The 9210-nt window shown below is 41.8% G+C and overlaps 1 long non-coding RNA gene across 2 annotated transcripts in view; it reads right to left on the bottom strand.

The window, feature by feature from the left end:
• LOC148214127 (uncharacterized) overlaps positions 1-9210 on the bottom strand; it is a 36029-nt gene extending 26819 nt beyond the window's left edge. For both annotated transcript variants that reach the window (XR_015798582.1, XR_015798581.1), the window contains exon 1: positions 9057-9210. This is a non-coding gene — a long non-coding RNA (uncharacterized LOC148214127). The remainder of the gene's footprint in view (positions 1-9056) is intronic.

Raw genomic sequence — 9210 nt, forward strand, 5'->3', positions numbered from 1 at the left:
GACCAGCTCCAGCCCCAAAAATTTACCTCGACTTGCGAACTCCGCCTTGAGTTACGAACCGGATCCGCGGCCATTTGCCCTGCTGCCACATGGTCGCGGCTTCCTGTGGGCGAGATCGCGGTAGCAAGGAGACGTTCGGTGAGGCTTGTGGTGTGTTTTGTGCCGTTTGAAAGGTGTTTGGTGTGCTTGTCAGCATGGCTCCAAAGAAAATGCAGAGCAGGCTTGGCAAGAATAAGGCTTTGAAGAAAAAAGTGACGATTGAACTGAAGAAGGACATTATAGAAAAGCACGATCGTGGTATTCGTGTGACTGATCTGGCCTTGGAGTACAAGATGGCGAAGTCGACCATCTCGACTATTTTCATGTTTTTGTGGTTTAAAAATAAAATGCATATGTTTCAGAATTGTTTAACCGTATGTATTTACATTGAACCTTATGGGGGAAATTTGCCTCGTGGTGCGACCAAATTCGGAGGGCGGAACGGATTAACTGTATTTACATTGAACCTTATGGGAAAATTTACCTCGAGTTGCGACCAACTCGAGTTGCAACCAGAGTCACGGAACGGGTTAAATTCGTAACTAGAGGTACCACTGTACTTTTCTACAGGGAGATCCTATTCTCTCAGCCTGTTTCTGTTTTTTCTTAATATAATGGACTTCCCAGAGCTGCTAGGTTCTGATGCTATTAAGGAAAAATTAGGTGCAGTTTTCACAGCAGCTTGCATTCATTGCTGAGAACTTCCTTTCTGAAGCTTATATTGTGTATGGGTACAAAATATTGGTCTTTACTGTAAGGCTTGTCTTTAAAAGTAATTTTCTCCCTTCCTGATGCCGGAAAAGGGCAATCAAAAGGTCCCTCTGACTGAAGTGTCAGTCAAGAGACACACTTTTTGTAAAGATTTTCACCTGTTAATCTTATTTCTCAAGAAATTTAAAATGTTATTTCTGGGAAGGGAAAGCATGGACCTGAACATTAATTGAATCTGGGCAAGTTGCCAAATCCTTGGGTGTGACAGGAATTGCTCCAGGGAGACACCTGGCGATCAATCTTAGCAATGCTCCTGGCTATTAGCTAATCCGGTCAAAAGCAAGTTTCCCAGCAAACAAATTGATCAAATTAGGGTCAATTACTTCTTGAATATATTTTTGCTTCACCCACAGTGACTTCATCCTTCCAGGATGCTTTTTATTTGGATAGGTCAGATTCCATCCAAATGTGTTCCAGCCTTTGTTTCCTCTGCTGCTAGGTCTCTAATTGCAGTCTCTCAAGGCCAGCATTTGGTTATTCACACAGCCTTACTTTCCCAGCAAAGCAGAAGTGAATACCTACAGACCATTCGCCCAGAGAGATTGTAAGCCTAAAGATGGAAGTATTGTGGAAATGTTATATTCCTATATCTTTTCTCTGTTAATTTTCTTTCTTTTATGTTGCTGTACCTTTAAGCTCTTGTTTCCTCATTTTACTCATGGCCATCTTGAGCTTTAGAAAAGGACAAGTCTACCTCCCTTGTTCCTTGAATATTGAATATATATTGATATTCCTTGAATATCCCTACCTGCTTTTTTCTTTGTTATGCCAATCATCTTCAGCATTACTGGATCTTTCCTCCACCACTGAAGAGATTAAGTCTCTCAGATGGAGCTCAACTAAGATTGACCTTTACATGCTCAGGAGGCTACTTTGTTTAAAATTCTTCCTGTTTATCCTCCTCAAGGTTTTTTGTTAAGCACCAGGATCTTGAGAGATATTGTCAATGGTTGTGTTAGCATTCTTCTTAGTCACTGTTAATAGCTCAACCTCTTGTCCATTAAATCCCATCAGGACATTCTCTCTGTCATTCTGTGATGTCCTCTCCTTTCTTTCTCTTGTCCTGTTGATTTAAAGTTTCTGTGCAAGAAATATCTAAAAATCTGTATTGGTATGCTATAACCTGGAGGTGTAGCAAGTCAAAGAAGCAGGTGCCTATGCTGTAATTCTCCCAACCCTGGAATTTGAAATAAAGTATCATTGCCTTTTGCCCTGTCTGCAAATTTCATTAACAGAAGCTCTAGATTTCCGTCTTAGTAGCAGCATGGGCGGCCCTAGTTAGTCAAAGATTCTTGTGGCCCAGTTACAGGCTTTCCTATTTCTGGGATCTTGCTGTTTGCAGAGCTTGGTTTTCTTCTTGCAGACATACACCCACTCCCTTGTGTCAAAACACCAATGCTGTTACTCAGTTGGGTAATGAAAAGTTTGCAAGAAGAAAACCAAGCTTAATGAGCCCCAAGATCCCAATTTTCCAACTCTGAGTGATACGTATAACTCCCCAGTTATTCCTACTTCTGCCAGGTAGAACTATAGCTGCCCCCTGTTTCAAAACACAAGGTCAATGGGTATCAGATCTGAAAAAAATAAGAAAGGCTATGGGCTGTTTGTGTATTGGGAGCTTTTTGTGTTTGTACATTAGGGATTTCCCGCGTCACTCCGGCTTTTTTTTGATTTGATACGGGACTAGTTAAAAGTTGAACGATAGTACCCCTTGCCTCATTATAATAGTAAAAAACACACCCCTAGGAGTAAACATGAGATGCCAATGAGCAACCCCTCATGGCTTATTATGGGGTACATAGTTGTAGTACGCATGTGCATGACGTAATACACCCATGGATTTGTTTTAGCCAATAAGAATTGTGCTGAATGTTACCTGCTTAGTGAAATGTATAGAAAGCTTTGGACAGCGCCCCTTTGCGCGCTCGATTTGGATTCTGATCCTGAGTGTACCCCTTTGCTTCTGTACAGAAATAAAGAGTGAAAGCCTTCTCTCTACTCTGTGCGTAATTTGGCGCTCTCTCACACCAGGTAAAAGTATGCCCCAATCAGTTGGTTACCCCATGGCCAACAGTTTTTGGTGACCTAGATGAAGAGACTTCTGCCCGGTTCTGGTTTCAGCTTAGGATGACGATGGTCATCTATGAGGTGTACCCCATTTGTTTGGAACGGTACTCCTCGGTACTCCTCGTGGAACCCAATTGTCCCGCTGGCTGAACAGGACCCAAAGGCAAGCGTCGATTAAGAAGGAACATTGGTAGGAAAATCTCCACCTGGTCTTTGAAAAACATCATTAATTGTTGAAAAAGGGCACACTTGGTGAGTAAAGGCTTTTAATTACCCCATGCAAATCTTCTTGAGATTTGTCAGACCAAGGGCTACAGAAAACCCTGGGTTTGGTAGGAGGGCAGTGGTGACAGAAAGCTGGAGGCCCCTACTGATCCCCTATGGAAAAGGGACCCAAATCACAGATGGAAGTATGGGTTCTGGCTAGAATAAAAATAGGAATGGAATAGGAATGGAACACCTTTAGGGTGGATCTTGAAAAAAAACCTGTGGCCAATATTAGAATAAAACTGAGTTTATCAAGAGCTAGAACTAATGGCAGGAAAAAGAATTTTGCAGTCCTGGGGTTATTAAATACTGAGCCCTTTCTGTATTTTGTGCACCAGATCTAGTCGATCCTCTGCTTTCCAGTTTAGTACTTTGTAAACTGATCTAACAAGACCTTCCAGAAAAGTAATCTTTGAATCCCTCTCTTCTGTGTCTAGGCACGATTTGTGCTTAGTTACAGGAGCTTCTTCACACTTCTCTCTCAGTCCCTTTGGAATATGTACTCATCTTAATCTAGCTTTGATTCTGTTTTATGCCAAATGCTGCCTTCCCCGAGCTTTTCCTCACATGCACCTATCTGTGCCACAAACAGGCCCCCGCAATATTTTTCTGCCATGTCATCGTGACATTGCCTTCATCTCTAATTCTCCATCCATATCTGAGGTTGCCTATCAAGAAGAAAATCTGTCTGTGTGATTGCGAAGAGTCGACATTGACTTGATGGCAGATAATCCATCAATCAATCTGAAGCAGCCTTAGGTTATCCTTAGCTGTTTAGGAGTTTTCCCTCTTATCCCGATCTGTTTTTGTTTCCCATGGATGTAATCTGATGTACTTCTGTTGCTGCAGCAGTCGGGGGACCATGGGATAGATTCACCCAGCTCTTATGAGCCTCTTTAGATGGCTTGTGCATAGGCTGGGCTCCCATTCTGCCTTTGGGTATACACACATACAGCTGGATTGCTGCCAGCTGGACAAACCGTCAATCCTAGGTGTTTCTTGGGGGTTTCAAAATAATATTCATACTAATATTAATGAGCATTGGTTTATTGTATTTTAATCAGCGTTTTAACCAGTATTTATTTTTGTTTTTACTGTAAACTGCCCAGAGTTGCTCATTGAGTGAGATGGGTGGTGACTAAATTTAAAATATAAATAAATAAAGACATGCTACCTCCCCTTTGGTCATCAGGCAGCATTTCACCTACAGCATGTTACAAGAACTGTTAAAGTACTGGATAAAACAGTGCTACATCCTGTTTGACAGAGGAGCCCTGTCAGAGTGCAATGTGATGGTTTCATTCAGGCTGTTGGACAAATTCCTCTTATTTGCAGAATTGTCCTGCAAGTAACTCTGAAGCTTCTTTGTTATAATTATACAAAAACCTCTAGTAAGTCAAAAATGAAGAAAATAGGAATAAGTAGATTTATTATTATAGTTTTATCCTGTGTGTGTGTGTGTGTACACACACACACACTGATCAAGGCAGCAAATATACCCAATACTCTTTCCCCCTACTTTCGCCACAACAACCCTGGGAGGTGGGTTAGGCTGAGAGAATGACTGACCCAGTCTCCCAGTCAACCTTCTTGGCTAAGGGAGGCCTAGAATTCACAGTCTCCTGGTTTCTAGGCCAGCACCTTAACCACTACTCCAAACTTGCTCTCATTAATTTAATTTAAACCTAATTTAATTGAATGCCATTAAACATAAATTTATCAAATTAAGCAATCCTAACCCTACCCTATGTTAGCCACACTTCATATGTATGAAATCCTGACCTGAGCTACTTATGAATTCTCCACCTCATTGATTTAAATAAATTTTGTCTCTCGACATGAGCTCAAGTTCAAAAACAGTATACGAATACAAAATTGTACTAAACAATGCACACTTTGTGACTGGATGCATGAGCAAAGATCAAATTACAGAAGTTAGGAACCTATTCTAAAGACAAATGAATTTTGCTACATCTTTCTGCACTACTACTTCAATTTTTCATCATTCTATTTTTTGTTACTAATTTTAAGGAAGTTTGTTTGGAACAGGCATCCTTTATTTCTAAAGGATTTCCTTACTTTTTGCCTGGGATATATTAGCTCATTCTCAAAAAGGTTCTTTTACATGCACTGACAGCCACAGAAGTACTTTAACTAGTTTTGCCTGAAAAATAATGAGCTCTTCTGGGATGCTTATCAGTGGAAAATATTGGAAAGTTGATTTTCAAGCTGGGAATAAAATGCGCAGGCAGTTGCTTGAAACAGAGATGAAGTTTATTTCCAACAGCAAATGTACAGAGTCAGCTGTCGGTGTGGCAGCAGTGAGCTTTCCCAGGGCGAAGGGATCCCTCCTTATTTGATCAAACAGATCTCCTGCTAAACCTCAGTTAGGGAGGAATGCTATTAGCCTGGCATCTCTTGCTGCATTTTAATCTACTGTATGTATTTGGCCCATTCTAATTGTAGTTTCTCACCTTTTGCTTTGATCATGGGTGGGAAGACTACATGGTAGGGAGGAAGATTTCCTTTTCACAAGACTGCATGGTGGGGATACGAGGCTTCTTGTCACAAAAGCTTATAGGAAGAAGGAATGAATCACATTCTAAGGAAGAAATCTCTCTTTTCCAAATTCAGCTGCCTCTATATTACCTTTCCCAAAGTGCTGCTGACAGCAGAAGAGGCATCACGAGCAAGAGGGACTGCCATAGTTTTGGCATGTGTGAGGGCTTGGTTTTTAGCTCACCAGAGCTTCTTTGCACTGCACAGGGATACAATAACTTCAGACCAGTGTTTCTCAACCTTAGCAACTTTAAGATGTGCAAACTTCAACTTCATGCTGGCTGGAGTTGAAGTCCACACATCTTAAAGTTGCAAAGGTTGGAAAACACTGCACTAGGCTGATTAAGAAGTCACACACTGAAGCCAAAGAAGCTCTGTGTGTGTGAGAGAGAGGGTGGGTGGGTGGAAAGGAGATCTAATCTTCTCCCATTCCAGTTCATGTGAACCAGACCAACCTGGCTAGATATCTTTGCTCTCCCCATCTGAAAAATAAAATGAAAATCCCATTCCCCACTTGCAAACATCCCCAACTCCCCAACTCTCAAATTATTTATTTGCCTTAAAATACTTCTCCACAGCCTTTGGTTTTTGGTTTTCTGGTCATTTCCCCACCCCCAAAAGCAAGCCATTCTTCTTATAAGGAACCCCCCTCCACAACTGAATTATTCACCGTATGATGCTTCTTCTAGTATCTTCTGGTTTCATCCCTGCCCCCCATGTTGAAATCAACAAGGGCATTTTACAATCAAGAGCTGGCAGACCTAGAGCCTTCAGCTATCAGCTATAATTACAGCCACACACCAAAGAGCAAACTGTTGATAGTTTCCTCGCCTGAGCTAGTATGGGCCATACCATTTAACCAGGAAAAATTATGGTTGGCAAAGGAAGCTACAAGCCTGTAAAGATTGCTTAATTAATAAGCATTAAGAAGACCCTGAAGTTGGAACAATACTTATTATATTATAGGAGAGGGAACAATGGAATTGCAGTGTCTTGGCTCAGACATTATGACAACTACTAGGCTAGCCATCTTATCTGGAACTGACACAATTAAGTACCACCACCACCCTGCCAAAGTTGCTACGGGGAATCCAAGCATCTGTGTACTCCTTGCAACTTTTTAAAATAGTTAAAGTGAGAAATAAAAAGGAAGGTGGCACTGGAAAATGGCTGATGATAGTTAAGCCACGTCTGATACCAAGTAGCATCAGTGATAGATGGACCCTCCAAACATGCAGATTTTCTGGTAGGGAGTAACTGCAAATTACAACCAGGGACTCTGAAACTAGAAGGGAAAAGAAGGAAAAGAACAGATTTAAAAAATTTTCATTTCCGAAAAGAATAATTATAGTCCCAGTTGTCCCAACTATACTCCTACCCGCAGCATTTAACTACTTTATCTGAAGAGTTTGAGAACCACAGAACTTGTAACTGGTAAAACGTTTTTAGTTCTAAGAAATTTAAAAACATAAGGATACCCTTGAGTCAAGCTTGATCTCTGATAAATATGAAGACACATCCCGGCAGTTTTATTTACAACAGTACAGAAGGGGGTTCCAACTGTCTTCTTCCAGCATATTTTTTTAGCTCCCTCCTCTGAAATTCCCCAGTGGGTCCCCATCCAAGTAAAAACCAGGCCTTAGCCTGCTACCAGCAGATATTGAACTAATTAAATCCAGTAAATCCATGGCTGATTTAACAAATGTATTACCCTGTGGCTTGGTGATTTTGGATTTTTTAAAATTTGTAGTTAACATGGCTATTCTTTTTTATTGCAATTCCAGCCATGGATGGGTATAAAGCATCTGATGTGCTACCAGAAGTACATAAAGGATTTCTATAGCTTGGTCTGTATTTCCCGATTGCGCTGCCACTTCCCCATCCTGCCATGGTGGCCCTCTCCACCAGAGCCAACACTGTATTTTTCTTTCTTTTCATTTTGTTAAAGCACAAACAAGTTTTTAAAACTTAGTTGCATCAGTGAAAAATGCATGAGCTAAAGATGCCATAGTTCTGACCACAATATGAAAGAGTAACGCAAGTAGCTCAGGAGAAAGTTAAAAACATATTTTTATTGTCAAGAAAACAGGCCAGAAGGAAGAGGAATACCGGGATCAAGTAAGGGAGGGTGTGGGGGTGAGGGGGTACACTTCACTGGAATTCAGAGATGGGGGGCAAAGCTTGGTGCAACAGGCTCATGCAAGTTGCAGCATGGGTCTCCCGTATCTTGGTTGCAAAAACATGGGCAACCACTAGATGGTAGCAAAGACACAGGTTCCAGTATCTCTTTGTTGCCATCTAGTAGTCACCCACAACTTTGCAATTATAGTAGCTCTAATTGCATCCGTGCGAGTACTTGAGGTTATGGATTAATCATAATTACATACATTTATGTTAAGTAAAGTGTCCTGGTTTTTACTTTTGGCAGGGAAGGGGGCTAATTATGTCAGTTCCAAACAAAATGGGTAACCTAGAAGCTGTCATAATTTTTGAGTGCGTAATGTCAGTGTATATACAAAAGGGATGGGGCCTCAATTATGACCATCTACTTGTTTTTGTTTTTTTTAACCCACTTCCACAGATGCCCCGGTAATGGTATTTAAAGAAGTATTTTCCCTCTTATTATGACACCCTCTGAAGAGATTTGTTGCACTCTGCTGGCACCTTCTTGGCCGCACATTTTCTCGGGATCACGGGGCTACCCTGAAAGCCCAGGAAGATGCAGCTTCTTTAGGAAGGCATTGACAGAACCTCCAGAGCAACTGTTGGCTTCGGATCCCGCCCTGAGCAGCTAACTAGTTTGTGGCATCCACAGGCCCTTGCTGCTTGTGTCAAAATAGTGAAAGCAGCACTGCAGCAGACGCTCCACCCCTTTGGGGCATGCGTGCAAAGTTACGATGCAGGTACAAAAGATTTGGTGTTAGTGACAGGATGCCACATGCTGCCTTGTCAGTCCTGTCCATGCTACTATCATTGCAGTCCAGAGTAAACACACCCAATGCCACATGCTGCCTTGTCAGTCCTGTCCATGCTACTATCATTGCAGTCCAGAGTAAACACACCCAAGGGCACTGCAATGATGAGCGTAATAGTCTAGGACTGTGAAAATCCGGATTCAAGTCCCCCATTGACCCCGAAGGTCATTGGTGATTTGGGGCCAGGGACTAAGCATCAGTCTAACTGACGTCGGGATTGTAAACAGGAGAAAGGGAGAAGCATATTTACCACACTAAAGTACCAAGGCCTGGCGCAATATGGTTCATGGGGTCACGAAGAGTCGGACACGACTTAACGACTAAACAACAAAGTACCAAAGACAAGAACGGGTGTAAACGGAATAAACAATCCAATACCGATCCATCTGAAGGCCAATCTCTCCGGATTTGGTGGATCTGACTGCTGGGTACATAGAGGATTACGCTTTAGGCGTACTCTTTCCAAGGCGGGGCTACGTGTCTTAAAAATAACTCATAGCTTTTTTTTTTTAAGCCGCGACGAACCTTCTCT

Source organism: Python bivittatus, unplaced genomic scaffold (assembly GCF_059951505.1).
Source record: "Python bivittatus isolate LINGU-HERP-01145 unplaced genomic scaffold, Pbiv_v1 ctg000700_np1212, whole genome shotgun sequence".
Lineage (NCBI taxonomy): Eukaryota > Metazoa > Chordata > Lepidosauria > Squamata > Pythonidae > Python > Python bivittatus.